The sequence below is a fragment of the Scyliorhinus canicula genome, chromosome 20 (assembly GCF_902713615.1).
Source record: "Scyliorhinus canicula chromosome 20, sScyCan1.1, whole genome shotgun sequence".
NCBI classification, from domain to species: domain Eukaryota; kingdom Metazoa; phylum Chordata; class Chondrichthyes; order Carcharhiniformes; family Scyliorhinidae; genus Scyliorhinus; species Scyliorhinus canicula.
In genome coordinates, this window is record NC_052165.1 from 65,002,679 (window position 1) to 65,017,482 (window position 14,804).

General features: G+C 45.3%; 1 long non-coding RNA gene across 2 annotated transcripts in view; it reads left to right on the top strand.

The window, feature by feature from the left end:
• LOC119954835 overlaps window positions 1-12,893 on the top strand; it is a 111,263-nt gene extending 98,370 nt beyond the window's left edge. For both annotated transcript variants that reach the window (XR_005458312.1, XR_005458313.1), the window contains exons 2-3: window positions 173-493; window positions 12,064-12,893. This is a non-coding gene — a long non-coding RNA (uncharacterized LOC119954835). The remainder of the gene's footprint in view (window positions 1-172; window positions 494-12,063) is intronic.
• The last annotated feature ends 1,911 nt before the right edge of the window (window positions 12,894-14,804 follow it).

Sequence of the window (14,804 nt, forward strand, 5' to 3'; positions counted from 1 at the left end):
GCTTACGGAGCAGTGTTATCATTCTTTGTTTAAACTGTGTAGATAACCAAGAGCTAACCGTGGAAGGGCTGCCCCATACAGGACAGGCCCATTTCCATTTGTTCCATTTAAACTTGGTACATAGCCAATCGTTTCGCAGTGCTAGCCTACTTTTCTTTTTCTTTGTCTACAGAAGGAGATCTGATCCAAGGACAATATGGGATACACCCCATGTCTGAGTGTGGGAAAGATCCTGGTCAGGTAGATTAATGAGATACCGAGATGTCCTTCACCTACAGGTGTATGGAGGGAGTCGGACTATCGTGACACAGCAGTGAAAGATCAGGTGCACAGACGGGATGAACAGATATTCCCACGAGGGAAAGTGGCCAGGTTGGCTGGGGTCAAATTGAACCAAATGTTCCAACTCCACCGATGACCAGTTTGGTGAGACATCATTGCCCTGCCCAAGATTAAATATTACAGCCAGCAAGGTATCGGTGAAAGATAGAAGGTAAGTATGCCTGGAGTGTGAAGGAAACATCTCAGTGGAATGATGGTGGTGACAATGAAAGACAAGAGGACAGTTAATGTATTGGGTGACTGGGAGAGACGAGGAAACAATTCATTTAGAAGGGTGAATGGGACAAAGAGGGATGTGAGATTATGTTGGAACAAATGAACAGAAGGAGGAGCATGTATGTGTGTGCCAGGAATCAGATGGAGTTGGAGCCAAGTTTTGCCACACAGTCGTGTGCTGGGCCCCGGAGGAGGTGTTGTTGTTTATCTTTACTGATTGTAGTCTATGGGTCAGGAAGCCGAGGATCCAGTTGCAGAGGGAGGAGCCAAGTCCTAGGTTTTGGAGCTTGGCAGGGTTATGGTGTTAAAGGTCAATGAATAGGATACTGACATGGAAATTCATGTTGTCAAGATGCTCCAAGGATGAATGTAGGATCAGGGAGATGGTGTCTGCTGTAGACCGGTTCTGGTGGTATGCGAATTGCAGTGGATCTAGGCATCCTGGTAGTATGGTGTTGATGTGTCCCATGACCAATCTCTTGAAGCACTTCATAATGATCGATGTCAAGGCCACTGGATGGTAGTCATTGAGGTACATTGCCTGGTTCTTCTTTGGCACCGGAATTATGGTTGTCTTCTTGAACGAAAAAGAAAATGCTGGAAAATCTCAGCAAGTTTGGCAGCATCTGTAGGGAGAGAAAAGAGCTAACGTTTCGAGTCCGATGACTCTTTGTCAAAGCTAACAGACAGAGCGAGTGGGAAATATTTATGCTGTGGAGTGAGAATGAAAGATGAGTCATAGCCACAGAAACCCAGGGAAACTGGGTGCTAATGGCCACAGATACCAAGGGAAAAGAGTGTTAATGGCAGTCCCCAGAGAGGACAAAATGTTAAAGGTCAAACAGCAGGGAAACTAACATCAGAGGATGAACTGTAGGTGTGGGGGGAGGGGAAGGGGGAAGCAAAGAGGAGAAAGGTGCAGGAAAAGTGCAGGAAAGAAAGAAATGGTAAAAGAGTTAAAATGAAATGAAAACAAATGGGTCGAGGTGGGGCTGATCATCTGAAGTTGTTGAATTCGATGTTCACGCCGGAAGGCCTAACGTGCCTAACCGGAAGGTGAGATGATGTTCCTCCAGTTTGCATTGCGCTTCACTGGGACATTGCAGCAGGCCAAGAACAGACATATGGGCATGGGAGCAGGGTCTTTTGTTAAAATGGCAAGCAACAGGAAGGTCAGGATCCTGAATGCGCACAGACCAAAGATGCTCAGCAAAGCGATCACCCTGTCTGCGTTTGTCTTCTTGAAACAGGTGGGACCTCGTGGGAACCTCATGGGAGCAGCAGGGAACTATGCAAGGTGGAGAATATTGGAGTAATCAGAAATGTGGTGCATTTGTGGCATCAAAAGGCTCCTCTGTATTTGGTCAAATGGGGGAGCTCTATGTCTGGCACAGGTTTAAAAGGATGTCAGGAAAGAGGCACATGTGATCCTGTGCCCATATCATCGGAATGAATTTGACTGACCAGTGTGTGGGTTTGAATTATAAAGTGCACAACCCATCAATTACACTATGGAGATGATGGTCCAGGGCCACGATCCATCCCAGATGAGACATACTGCACGACCACCAGTGCGAGCCAGCACAGGCTAAACAATGTTAACGTAGCTCCTCAGACAGGAGCTGACCATTTGCTTTAAACCTCACCTCGAAATCGAGATTCCATAAATAGCATCCCTATCTGGGATCATAGTTCAGTGAATTTTCCAGTAGACAATCCCTCCCAAATTTCCAAGATTACATAGCTCACTTTGGATATGGTGTGCAACTATTGTCCTAGCACCTCATGAGATTCGTAAAGGAGATGGAATTGTCCCCAAAACACTTACACCCTTCAACAGAGAAATAGAGATACAGGGGATGGAATTGGAACAATAGCATCCCTTGGTGGGATTTTGGTCTCAACATTGAAATATCCTCTTGGATCAGACTTATTTCACAAGTGTTAATTATTGTACAGTTGTATGTATTAGTGTTTTCCTGTAAGCTGAAATGAAAAACTGAACAGCTAAACCTGGGGATCTGGTTAAGAAGGGGTGTGCTCCGTCACTCCAAGATGTAATGGGGGGCAGCACGGTAGCATGGTGGTTAGCATAAATGCTTCACAGCTCCAGGGTCCCAGGTTCGATTCCCGGCTGGGTCACTGTCTGTGCGGAGTCTGCACGTCCTCCCCGTGTGTGCGTGGGTTTCCTCCGGGCGCTCCGGTTTCCTCCCACAGTCCAAAGATGTGCGAGTTAGGTGGATTGGCCATGCTAAATTTCCCATAGTGTCCTAAAATGTAAGGTTAAGGGGGGGTTGTTGGGTTACGGGTATAGGGTGGATACGTGGGTTTGAGTAGGGTGATCATTGCTCAGCACAACATCGAGGGCCGAAGGGCCTGTTCTGTGCTGTACTGTTCTGTGTTCTGTGTTCTGTAAGTAGTAACCTTGCTTAGGCTTGTAATTACCAGAGCGTGGGAGAAGATTTGTCATTGGGAGTAATTGCTCTAGAGTTTGAGATGTTATAGAGGGAAGATGTAGGATCGGAATGCTCTCCAGCAGTACTTTTATTAAATATAAAACCTTCAAGCTGCAAACAAAGAAGCCAAACTTCACCACACAGAGGCAGACTGTACTATAAGGGGTTTATCTTCAAAACCTGTCAATCCAAAAACCAAACTGATACCGTGTGAAAACACTTGCACATTACCATCTCGAAGACAAAAGGGTGACCATCAGACAATCCAATTAAAGAAACTGGAGACTATCGAATTCAATGGCTCGGGACAATGGCCATTATACAAACAAACATCAAGAACAACTCAAGAGAAATGGACTGTTTCACACCCGTATCAAACTGGGAGCCAGAGGCATCACATTGAATGGGGTCAATTTCATAGAAAATATTTCATAGAATTTACAGTGCAGAAAAAGGCCATTTGGCCCATCGAGTCTGCACCAGCCCTTGGAAATAGTTACGCCCACGCCTCCACCCTATCGCCGTAACACAGTAACCCAACCGAACCTTTTGGACTCTCAGGGGCAATTTAGCATGGCCAATCCATATAACCTGCACATCTTTGGAATATGGGAGGAAACCAGAGCACCTGGAGGAAACCCACGCAGACACGGGGAGCAAGTGCAAACACCACACAGACAGTCACCCGTGGCCAGAATTGAACCCAGGCTCCCGGAGCTGTGAGGTAGCAGTGCTAACCACTGTGCCACTGTGCCGTCCTGTGTGTGGAAGGACATCATGATGAAGGGGTCATCTGTATCAAGACAGGAACCAGGTTAAGGGATTAAAAGGTGCTAAGCACTGACCATTCAAAGAGAACGTCTCCTGAAAATATTCCTTTACATTTTTGACAGGTTTTGTAATAAATGGCCGAAGTGTAGGGTCTGGTACTGCAGTCACTAAGGAGAATTGGGAATGGTCACCCTGATTCACAGACCTACAGCTTACACCAGAATGACGAACCACGTGGGGAGTTGTATCAGCCAGATCCGAGGGATATTGGGGCTGAGGTTTCAGGATATTATAAGGATTTGCGTTGAACCGGTTAAGGTTTTGGGCAGAAATGTGAGGCATTGCCTGTGGTTTTCCAGTGGAAGCTTTATTAATAAGCTGTGGTTTTGAGTGTTGTGCAGTGTCATTGTACTAATTTAGAGATCTTGTATCGGGGTATTCAAACATAGAGCATAGTGCAGAAGGAGGCCATTCGTCCCATCGAGTCTGCACCGACCCCCTTAAACCCTCACTTCCACCCTATCCCTGTAACCCCATAACCCAATAACCCCTCCTAATCTTTTTGGATACTAAGGGCAATTGAGAATGGCCAATCCACCTAACCTGCACGTATTTGGACTGTGGGAGGAAACCGGACCACCTGAAGGAAACCCGCGCAGACACGGGGAGAACGTGCAGACTCCGCACAGACAGTGACCCAGCGGGGAATCGAACCTGGGACCCTGGCGCTTTGAAGCCACAGTGCTAGCCACTTGTGCTACCGTGCTGCCCACCAAGTTTTTTGAGTATTTAAAAAAATTAATAAACACGTTTGTGGTTGAGCCTAAAACTCTGTGTCCATGTAGGTTTTCTTTATAATCCGAAAGCCAAGAACTGACAGTAAAGATAAATGGCAGTGCGCACCTCTTACAGCAAATTGGGTCTCAATCAGCATACACGAATCTCCACTTTAAACAAATTGAAGGTGGCTCCTGTAGCATTGGATTCAGGAGAGTTTACTGCAATCGGCAACAGAACCAGAGGGGAGGAGATGGGATTTTGTTCTTTACAGGGTGAGCAGTCATGATTTGGAATAACTACCTGAAAATGGTAATTTTCAAAAGGAAATTGAATATGTACTTGAAAGAACTCTTTGCATCTCCTACGGGGAAACAGCAAGTGAGTGGGACTAATTGGGTTGCTCTTCAAAAACCCGCACATGTTTAATGGGCTGTACGACCACCTCCTGTGTCGTATGATTCTATGATCTTTGTAAAGGGAATTTTACGCACCTTCTGGATGAAAAAGCATGCCGTCCTCCTTAGATGCACTGGAGAAATTTAAAGAGAACTGCTCAGAAGGTGGTGCACATGGAAATCATGTAAATCGCTACAACTTGTATCAAAGGTTGCAATGTTGGCTTCAGCATAATTGTGTACTTGTGTTTGTTCCCAGTTGGCACAAGGTCACTTTAAGAGTCTGATCACATGACGTATTGATGACGTTATCAACGATTTGCATGGACAAACAGGCAATCTATCATAACAACCTATAGAGCAAACACCTTTCAAATAAAGCTCTTGTTAGTTTGTACCTTCGTAGTTTGCAAGCCCACCCTTTACAAATTCCACAAAGGAAACTGGCAAAGAGGAGGTCAGAATAATGCTAGCAGACCCCCGAAGAAGTAAATCAAAATATAGAAAAATAGTCGATCCATGCATTTGAAAAAGATTAAGAAGTTAAAGGCTTCACTACACAAAAGCTTGTGATGCAAGAGTACCAAAAATTCATAGCAGGAACCAAAATTTAAATGTAGATTTTGGAGTAAACAACATCAAAAAGAAGCTTGTCATGTGCTCTGCCCGGACAGTATAGGGAGAACTGTGAGTAGGAAGTAACCTGCAACAATAGTTTAGAGCTGGTTGTGTTCCAGAACTCGGAAGGAAATAGGCCAAAACTTCTTTCAGGGGGAAACTTCTTTGAAAAAAGAGGTGAGGTGGTGCTGAAAGGTTTGCGGCACATCATACTTATACAAGCCAGGGCAGCACGATGGCACAGTGATTAGCACTGCTGCCTCACGGCGCCGAGGTCCCAGGTTCGATCCCGGCTCTGAGTCACTGTCCGTGTGGAGTTTGGACATTCTCCCTGTGTTTATGGGTTTCGCCCCTGTAACCCAAAGATGTGCAGGGTAGGTGAATTGGCCACGCTAAATTGCCCCTTAATTGGAAAAATTGAATTGGGTACTCTAAATTTATATTTTCAAAAATGCTTATGCAAGCCATCGGGACATTCGCAGGCATTTTTAGCCCCATGGGATCATATGATGCGAACACCAAGTGTTGGAGTTCACATACTGAAAGAAGCAATTATTTTGTCCAAGCGAATTAAATTGGGGCAGATATTGTAAACCCAGCTTTCCTGAATACAATGGGGGGAAACATTCATCCTCCTGTGAAGTCTGGTGGTGCAGCCAGAGAAACCAAGCCGGAAAATCTATAATGAGATTGTGGGGATATTGCAGGGCCACTTTTCACCTCAGCCTTTGGTCATCGCCTACATGTTCAAGTTTCATAAACATAACCAACAAGAAGGTGAATCAATCACAAGGTTCAGAGCTACATTGAAGAAATTAGTTGAATACTGTGAATTTGGAGACGTCTTGAATGACAGACTGTCTCTAATGCGGGTTAAGAAGTCAAGCTATCTAAAAATGGTTGTTAACAGAAAGCAATTTAAACCAAGATGGCTCTAGAAGTCATGATCTCTATGGAATCAGTAAATAAAGGAAGCCCAACAGTTAGTTTTGAGCACTAGAATCCATAAAATGTTGGTTGAGATCCAAATACAGACACAGGTTTGAAATTCAGAATCACCCGTGGGTTTCACCCCCACAACCCAAAAATGTAAGTTGCCCCTTATTTGGGAAAAAATAATTGGGTACTCTAAATTTATTTAAAAAAAAACAGAAATTCAGAATCACAGAATACTACAGTGCAGAAGAGGCCATTCGGCCCATCGAGTCTGCACGGACGCATGAAAGGCCCACCCAATCCCTTTGACAGCACGCGTCCCAAAGGAAATTGCAACCGATGTGCAAATATTAGGCATGCAGCAGCAGACTGCTGGTGGAAAGAGGCAAAATGTAGGAAATGTGGTAAAAAAGAGGAGCCCATCGAAAGTGCATGTTGGGCAATGAAACAAAAAGTTTCAAACAAGAACCATAAAAATTAAGCACTAAGTGTATCAAATGGAAAACTTGAATAAAGGGAAAAGGATCCACGTGATCCAAAAACAGCATGAAGGAGGACTAATCACAGCCGGATGATGAACTGTTGATGAATGTACTGGCCATTGCAGCTGCAACAAACCGTTACTGGGTCATTCCTTTACTGGGTAGACAACCGGTAAAAGTGGAGGTGGACACGAGCAACAGTTTCGCTGGTACCAGACATTGTTTACCAAGAGAAACTAGGACATAAGGCCTTAAAATACTCAAAGATCATGCTAAATACCTTTTATAGGGAAGCATTTCTGTTGAGGGGCCGAATCAATATAAATGTGCAACTAAATGAACAGATTACAGACTTGTCCATGCACATCGCTAAAGGTAATTCTCCAGCCCTAATGGGGAGAAACTGACTGGAGAGAATCAAACTAAACTGGATCGAAGTGAATCTCAATGCAGAGTAGGTCTACAGAAAATTAAAAGAAACATTCCATTGTCTTTAATGGAGAACTAGGAAGCATGATATAGATCTCAGTCAAGCTGATGATTAAGGACGAAAGTCAAAGAAGATGCTTAGAGGCTTTGTCAGTGCTGTATGTCACCAGGCCTAAGGTTGAATCAGAATTCGAGAGGCTGGTCAAGACTGGGCCACGCCGATAGTACCCGCGATGAAGGAAAATGGTTCAGTACACATGAGTGGCCTTTAATTGACCATTTATTTGCTGGGTTGTTTGGAGGCCAACATTTCAGTAAAGTTGACCTTATTCAAGCTTATCACCAGATAAATGTTAATCCAGATTCACAATATTTGACAATCGTGATACATAAGGGGCTATTCAGTAATAAAAGACTTCAATTTGGCATCACATCCGTACCTGCATTGTTCCAATGTACCAATGGATCCAATTCTATGCGGACCAGAAGGAATCCAATGCAATTTAGACAATATCTTAGTTACTGAAAAGAATGAAGAAGAGCATCTTCAAAATTTAGATGTTACACTTCAGAGACTAGAATATTACAGATTACTCAGCATGGAAGGATAATTGTGAATTCTTTGAATATTCTATTGAATACCGGGGCATGTCATAGATGCAAAGGGACTGCACAAATCACCTTCAAAAGTAAAAGCTGTAACTGAGGCCCCTGTACCTCGATATCTAAATCAACTTTGATCGTTCTTAGGCTTATTAAACTATTATGGAAGATTTGTCCCTAATCTAGCAACTTCCTCAAACTTTTACACAATTTATTTTGTCAAAACAGGAAATAGAAATGGGTGGATCAGTGCGGGAAGGCTTTTGCACAAGCTAAAGAGGCATTACTGAAGTCAGAAGTCTGACACAGTTTGATCCAAAGTTATCCTTACAACTGGCTTGCGACGTATCACCTTCTGGGGTGGGAGCAGTAGTTTCTCACGTAATGGCCAATGGTGAAGAGAAGCCAATAGCGTTTGCATCAAGATCCTTAAACAAAGCAGAAATGAACCATGCACAATTAGAGAAGGAAACTCTGGGCATAATTTTTGGAATCAAACTCTTTTACTTATGAAAGATAATTTGCTTTACTATCAAATAATTTACCACTGACAATGATACTTGGGCCAAACACCGGTATTCCATCTCTAGCAGGTAACCGGATGCAAAGATGCCATTGCTGTTGTCAGTACACAGCTACGCGATAAAGGATCATCAATCAAATCTCCATGGGAACGCTGCTGGAATCCCTAGATTACCTTTATACCTAACGCGTCGTCAATGTATAGTTTTAGTGGTAATATTTTCTATTTCAAAGAAGTTGATACAGTAAGACATCTTATAACACCAGGTTAGAGTCCAACAGGTTGGACTGGAATCACTAGCTTTCAGAGCATAGCTTCTTCATCAGGTGAGTGACTCCTGATGAAGCTGTTGACAACACTGCTGTAACCGCAGGACACATTAAGAAGTATACCAAAAGTAATCCACTCCTGCCAGACGTTCTGGAGATGGTAATTCATGGCAAGACTGTGGGAGCAAACCCAGAGTTGAAGCCATATGTTGGTTGTTTCTTCTGGGAAATGAGGGTCATCATTCCACCATTGTTAAGGAAATGTGTCCCAAACCAACTTCATGAAGGTCATTGTGGGACAGCAAGGATGAAGGGGATAGCCAGAAGCTACTTTTGATAGCCAGGGCTCGATAGCACAATCGAGGAGAAGGCGGGCACGTATTTGGCTTGTGCAAAGGCTCAAAACCTGCCACCACTAGCGCCATCATCCATGGGAATGGCCAGAAGGGCCATGGCAAACAGTTCATATAGATTATGGCAGACCATTCGAAGGGCAGATGTTTTTCATTGTGGTAGACATGCACTCATGGCCTGCAGTTGCCATTATGAAGACAACATCCTCAGAGAGAACAATAGAACAACTGGGTGTCATGTTTGCAATATTCAATTATCCTGAACACCTTGTTAGCAACAATGAACCACAGGTCACTTTGCAAGAATTCACAAATTATCTAAAGGAGAACGGAATTGCACACATCCGATCAGTTCCTTATCATGATGCCCCAAATGAGCTGGCTGAAAGGTTTGTTCAGACAATCGAACATTCATTGAAGGTAACTCGTGAGCAAGGATCATTGTCTAAATGACTACGCCAATTTCTGATGTCAGACAGGAATACAACACATTCGACAACCCGAAGTTCTCTGGCATTACTCATGGTGAAATATCAGTTACACACAGTGTTTGATTTGCTGAAGCCATCTAAAACAAGAGAAATTGTTGAGAGGAAACAGCAAAGTCAGGTTTTGCGACAAGAGGACAGGGCTAAATGCTGTATTTTTTAGAAGGTTAGGAAGCACTGGCAAGGAACTATACCGCCAGTGATGAGTGGATACTTGCCATGAACTTAGCACAGGCTGGACTGGTCTTCTACATCCTTCAAACTCAGGATGGTGTAGCATGGAGGAGACATACGGATCAACTTTTAGCAACTACGACTTCCGGTGGCCCACTCATGGCACCAAACAGTCTGTCTCCCCATTGTTCTCTCTCCTCTCCCCCCACTTGGACATATATATTCAAACCATCACATTCCCCAGTGAGGCGGCCATGGAGGAGTAGGTCGCACATTTGATAGCTCCCGCCTGTGACGGACTTTTGGATCTTTTTCTCCCGTTTTTTTCCAGATTTTATTGGATAAATTGGTGGAGAGTGAGACGGTGAGGAGAAACCTCCCCTCCAGTGTATGGACAATTGCACCAGAAGTGGCCATGTGAGAAGACAAAGTTCTACAAGGAAGACACGAGCTGGCAACGCGGGAAAGCATTGTCCTCCAGAGCCGCGGGGAGATGGCGTAATGGTCGACGGAGCAGCTGGTGAAGTTTTTTGAAGATTGCTTCGCCAAGCTGAAGAAGGACAGGCTGGAACCGATTAAGGCTTCGATTGATCAGGTGGTGCAGAATCAATAAATCCACGGACATGCGAACCAGGAGGTGGAGAAAAAGGTGTCCGAAAATGAGGAATACCTAACCGTGCTGGAGACCAAGGTGGAGATGATGAATGACCGCCAGAAAAGAATGCAGGAGAAGCTGGAGGACCCAGAGAACAGGTCCAGGAGGCAGAACCTGAGAATCGTCGGCCTCCCTGAAGGCAGTGAGGGATCGGATGCGAGGCCCTATGTGACAAACATGCTGGAGAAGTTGATGGGGGCTGAGGCATTCCCTCGGGCCCTGGAAGTGGATAGAGCGCACAGAGCCCTCGCGAAGGCAAGGGTACCCCCTCTCCCCGCTACTGTTTGCTCGGGATATAAATTGAACATGGGGAAAAGCAAAATGTTTGCGATCCAGGCATGAGGGCAGGAGAAGAGACTACGAGGGCTGTCGTTTAGAATGGTAGGAAGGAGATATCGATATCTGGGAATCCAGGTGGCCCGGGAATGGGAGACACTGCACAAGTTAAACCTATCCCGACTTGTTGAACAAATGAAAGAGGACTTTAAGAGATGGGACATGCTCCCGCTATCACTGGTGGGGCGGGTACAGACTGTGAAAATGACGGTACTCCCCAGGTTTCTGTTGTCTTTCAGTGCCCCCCATCCTCATCCTGAGAGCCTTTTTCAAGTGGGTGAATAAGATTATTTCGGGCTTTGTGTGGGCGGGTTAAACCCCGCGAGTGAAGAAAGTGTTACTGGAGCGCAGTCAGGGGGACGGCGGGTTGGCGCTGCTGAACATTTGCAATTACTACTGGGCGGCTAATATAGCCATGATTAGGAAGTGGGCAGTGGGGGAGGGGTTGGTGTGGGAGCGGATGGAGGTGGCGTCATGTAAAGACACAAGTTTGGGAGCACTGATAGCAGAACTTCTCCCGTTCTCGCCGGCCCGATACTCCCCACGTCCAGTGGTGGTGCCGGCTCTGAGAATCTGGGGCAGTGGAGGAGATATCAGAGAGTGGAGGGAGCATCGGTTTGGACCCTGATTTATAATAATCATCGATTTGCACCGGGTAGGCTGGATGGTGAGTTCCGGAGATGGCAAAGGTAGGAATTAGGAGGATGGGGGATCTATTTATAGATGGGAGCTTCCCCAGCTGGGAGGATAAATTTGAATAGCCAGCAGGAAATGGGTTTAGGTATCTGCATGTGCAAGACTTCTTGAGAAGGCAGGCTCTGGCCTTCCTGCTGCTGCCGCCACGGGGGACACAGGACAGAGTAGTCTCCAGTACCTGGATGGATCTTATTAATGTGGAGGGACTCGAAGATCCGAGTGTAGAGACCTGGGTTAGTGACATGGCGGGGTTTCTCAGTCTTGAGAAAATAAAGTTCGCCTTAAGAGGGTCAATGGTGGGGTTCACCCGGAGGTGGCAGCCGTTCGTCGACTTTCTCGGAAAATTTAAATGTCAGCAGATGCAGAATTCCAAAAGTAGCGGGGTGAAAGAGGGCCGGATTGTTGTTTTATTGTTGGGGGGGTGTGAAGATTGGGATGGGGTGGAAATGCTTATTGTACCATGTTTATGTCGCTGTTATTGTTATTATTATAAAAACTTGCAAATGCCCTAATAAGAATATTTTTTAAAAAAAACCTTTAGCAACTGCAGCCAGTTTGCCAGAGACAGAGTCAACCAAGAGTCCACAGCCAACTGTGCCAAGTGAAGAGCTAGATATTCTCGAGAATTTGACAATACCAGTAACAACTGTGGAAGACCGGAACCCAGTTGAGGACACTTCAACGCCGAGTCAACCTCCAAACACTAAGTCGACTCCGGTTGAGGTAACTATGAATGATATTCAAACTAAACCAAAAACACCAGATGTCACAGTCAACTGTAAAAGCAGATGCCTAAGGTTTGCTGACAACCACACAGAATCGACATCCTCCGAAACATCAAACTTATTAACTATTGTGTTTATTAAAGGTTCACATTGTAAATTTTAATTGCGAACACTATATTGTGTTTCATTGCAGAAACCACTAATGTGCAGGAATCAAACTTGGGACCCTGGCGCTGTGAAGCAACAGTGCTAATCACTCTTCTACCGTGCCACCCAATAAAGCTCTTGTTTGTTTGTAACTTTGTGGCCTGCAAGCCTATCCTTTTAAGAAACCACAGTAACAAATTCCAAACTATCTACCTTCAAATTTGGCTAATAATAATTTAATAATCCGAATGATCATGCGCGTAACAGAGGTAACATTAATGACTGCATCATTGCATGCAGTTACACTACACATGGATGAAAGTTGTTACTTGTATTCATATGTATAATTTTCTCTCTTAAATTTATTCTTTAAAATTTTTTTAAATTTAGAGTATCCAATTCTTTTTTTCCAATTAAGGGGCAATTTAGTGTGGTCAATCCAACTACCGTGCGCATCTTTTTGGGTTGTGGGGGCAAAACCCACGCAAACAGGGGGAGAATGTGCAAACTTCACACGGACAGTGTCCCGAGACTGCGATCGAACATGTGTCCTTGGCGCCGTGAGGCAACAGCGCCACTCTGCCGCCCTCTCGAATTCATTCTGGGACAGAAAATGCCTGCTCCAGAATAAACAGCATGGTGTTGTGAGACTGATTAGTAAACGCGATGATAGGAGACCATTTGTCTCATCAGCAATCTAACCACATACTGATGCTGGAGCACATTAAAACTAAGCACCGCTTCTCGCCGGATCTTGGCACTTGTTAATTTGTTTAAGGGCAGGTGGATGTTAAAGGCTGTTATTACACATTTTTGCAAAGCTTTCCAGACCAGAACTGAGGTATAATTGCCCTGAAATGAGATGAACCCCAATTTATCTTCGCGCGAATGACAACATGAATGGATAATTGTTTGTGTCGCACGAAATAAACTCTGGCTTAATTGTCGCTGTACAGCCATTCCATTTAATCTTGGTCAATGAGGTATGAATGACAACATAAATGGTTAATTGCTTAGGCCCCATAAAAATAAATTCACTGTTAATCACTATTGCTTAACATTCAATTCTGCTTGACAGCCTTTATGAATCCTGAGAGTGACGGTGTCTCCTACTGTGCCCACTGTATTATTCTTATGGATAAGATGTAAATTAGTAATGAGAAAAGTCGTAATTTCCATAAAGCATTTTTATTCGAACAAGGAGCTAATTTAGTGATTGCATACTCCCAGCAGGGAAGGCATTCAAATTGAACACGGGTCAATGAATTGGCATCACACAGTATCACTGACCCATGCTCCGATGGATTACAGCTTTCTGATTTCCTGGGAGAATGGGATAGCTGAGTTTGCTTTTCTTTGCGCCAGAAAAGAGCAAGAGTAATGAAAGCCTGACCTCTTGAAAATTTGGGTCGCGATTCAGCAGACTCAAATGAAAGCCCTCTGATAGGCAAGGTTAGCGGGATGTCCCTCGGCGGCTACAGCACCCAGAAACATCCCGCTGTGCAACGGCATTTTGCCGTTTTATTCGGCCTTCAGGAGTTTCTCCCTGCCGAGGCCGCACTTAGAGGGATTTCCTGCTGGTAAGCTGAAGCACACCAGCAGGAAAATCTCCTCACAGATCAGGGTGCCATTTTGTCCAGTGGTTCAGACCTTTCCCACCCACGTTCAATCCCCCCCCCCCACGCTCCTTTAATCCCTATGAATCCTCCTCACCCCCACCCCCCCCTCTACTTGGCAAGGCCTCTCCTGGGCCCGAATCCGGCAGTGCCAACCTGGCACCTGGGCACCCTGGCCTAGCCAGCCTGGCACCCTGGTTGCGCAATCTCAGCATCCTGGTGCCATCCTGGCAGTTCCAGGGCACCCAGGTGCCGGGGAAGTGCCAGGGTGCCATCCTTCCCTGTCACCAACCATCCAGGGGTCTCCAATGGCCTGGGAAACCACCCCTGGTGCTGTTATGATTGGTCCACATTTGTGTGGATCAATGCTAAATGGCGCCCTGGCGAGGTCTCCCAGGTGCGGTCGGTGAGTCCCAGGCACCAGATGAATCTAGCGTCCAGGTATTTGATTTGGATCTCATCCAGAGGGAGTCAGGTGGCCCGCTATCGGCCCGGCAGTAGGCCTGGTGTCTGATTTGGATCTTGCACGTGATTCGCCCATTGAGCCTGGAGCTTTGGGTGAAACTTGGTCGCTGAATTTCACCCCGAGCTGAAACTGGGGCAAATGTGGACTGGGCAATGATTTTTAGCAGGAATGTCCACCATCACCACCGCCTGTGCCCAACTCACCTCCTCCAATCCATTCATCTCCTTTGACCTCTCTGTTTCTACAAGACTGGGTCTTCATCAAACAAATGGCCAGCATTCATTGCACATCCATAATTGTCCCTGAGAAAGTGGTGGTGAGCTATATT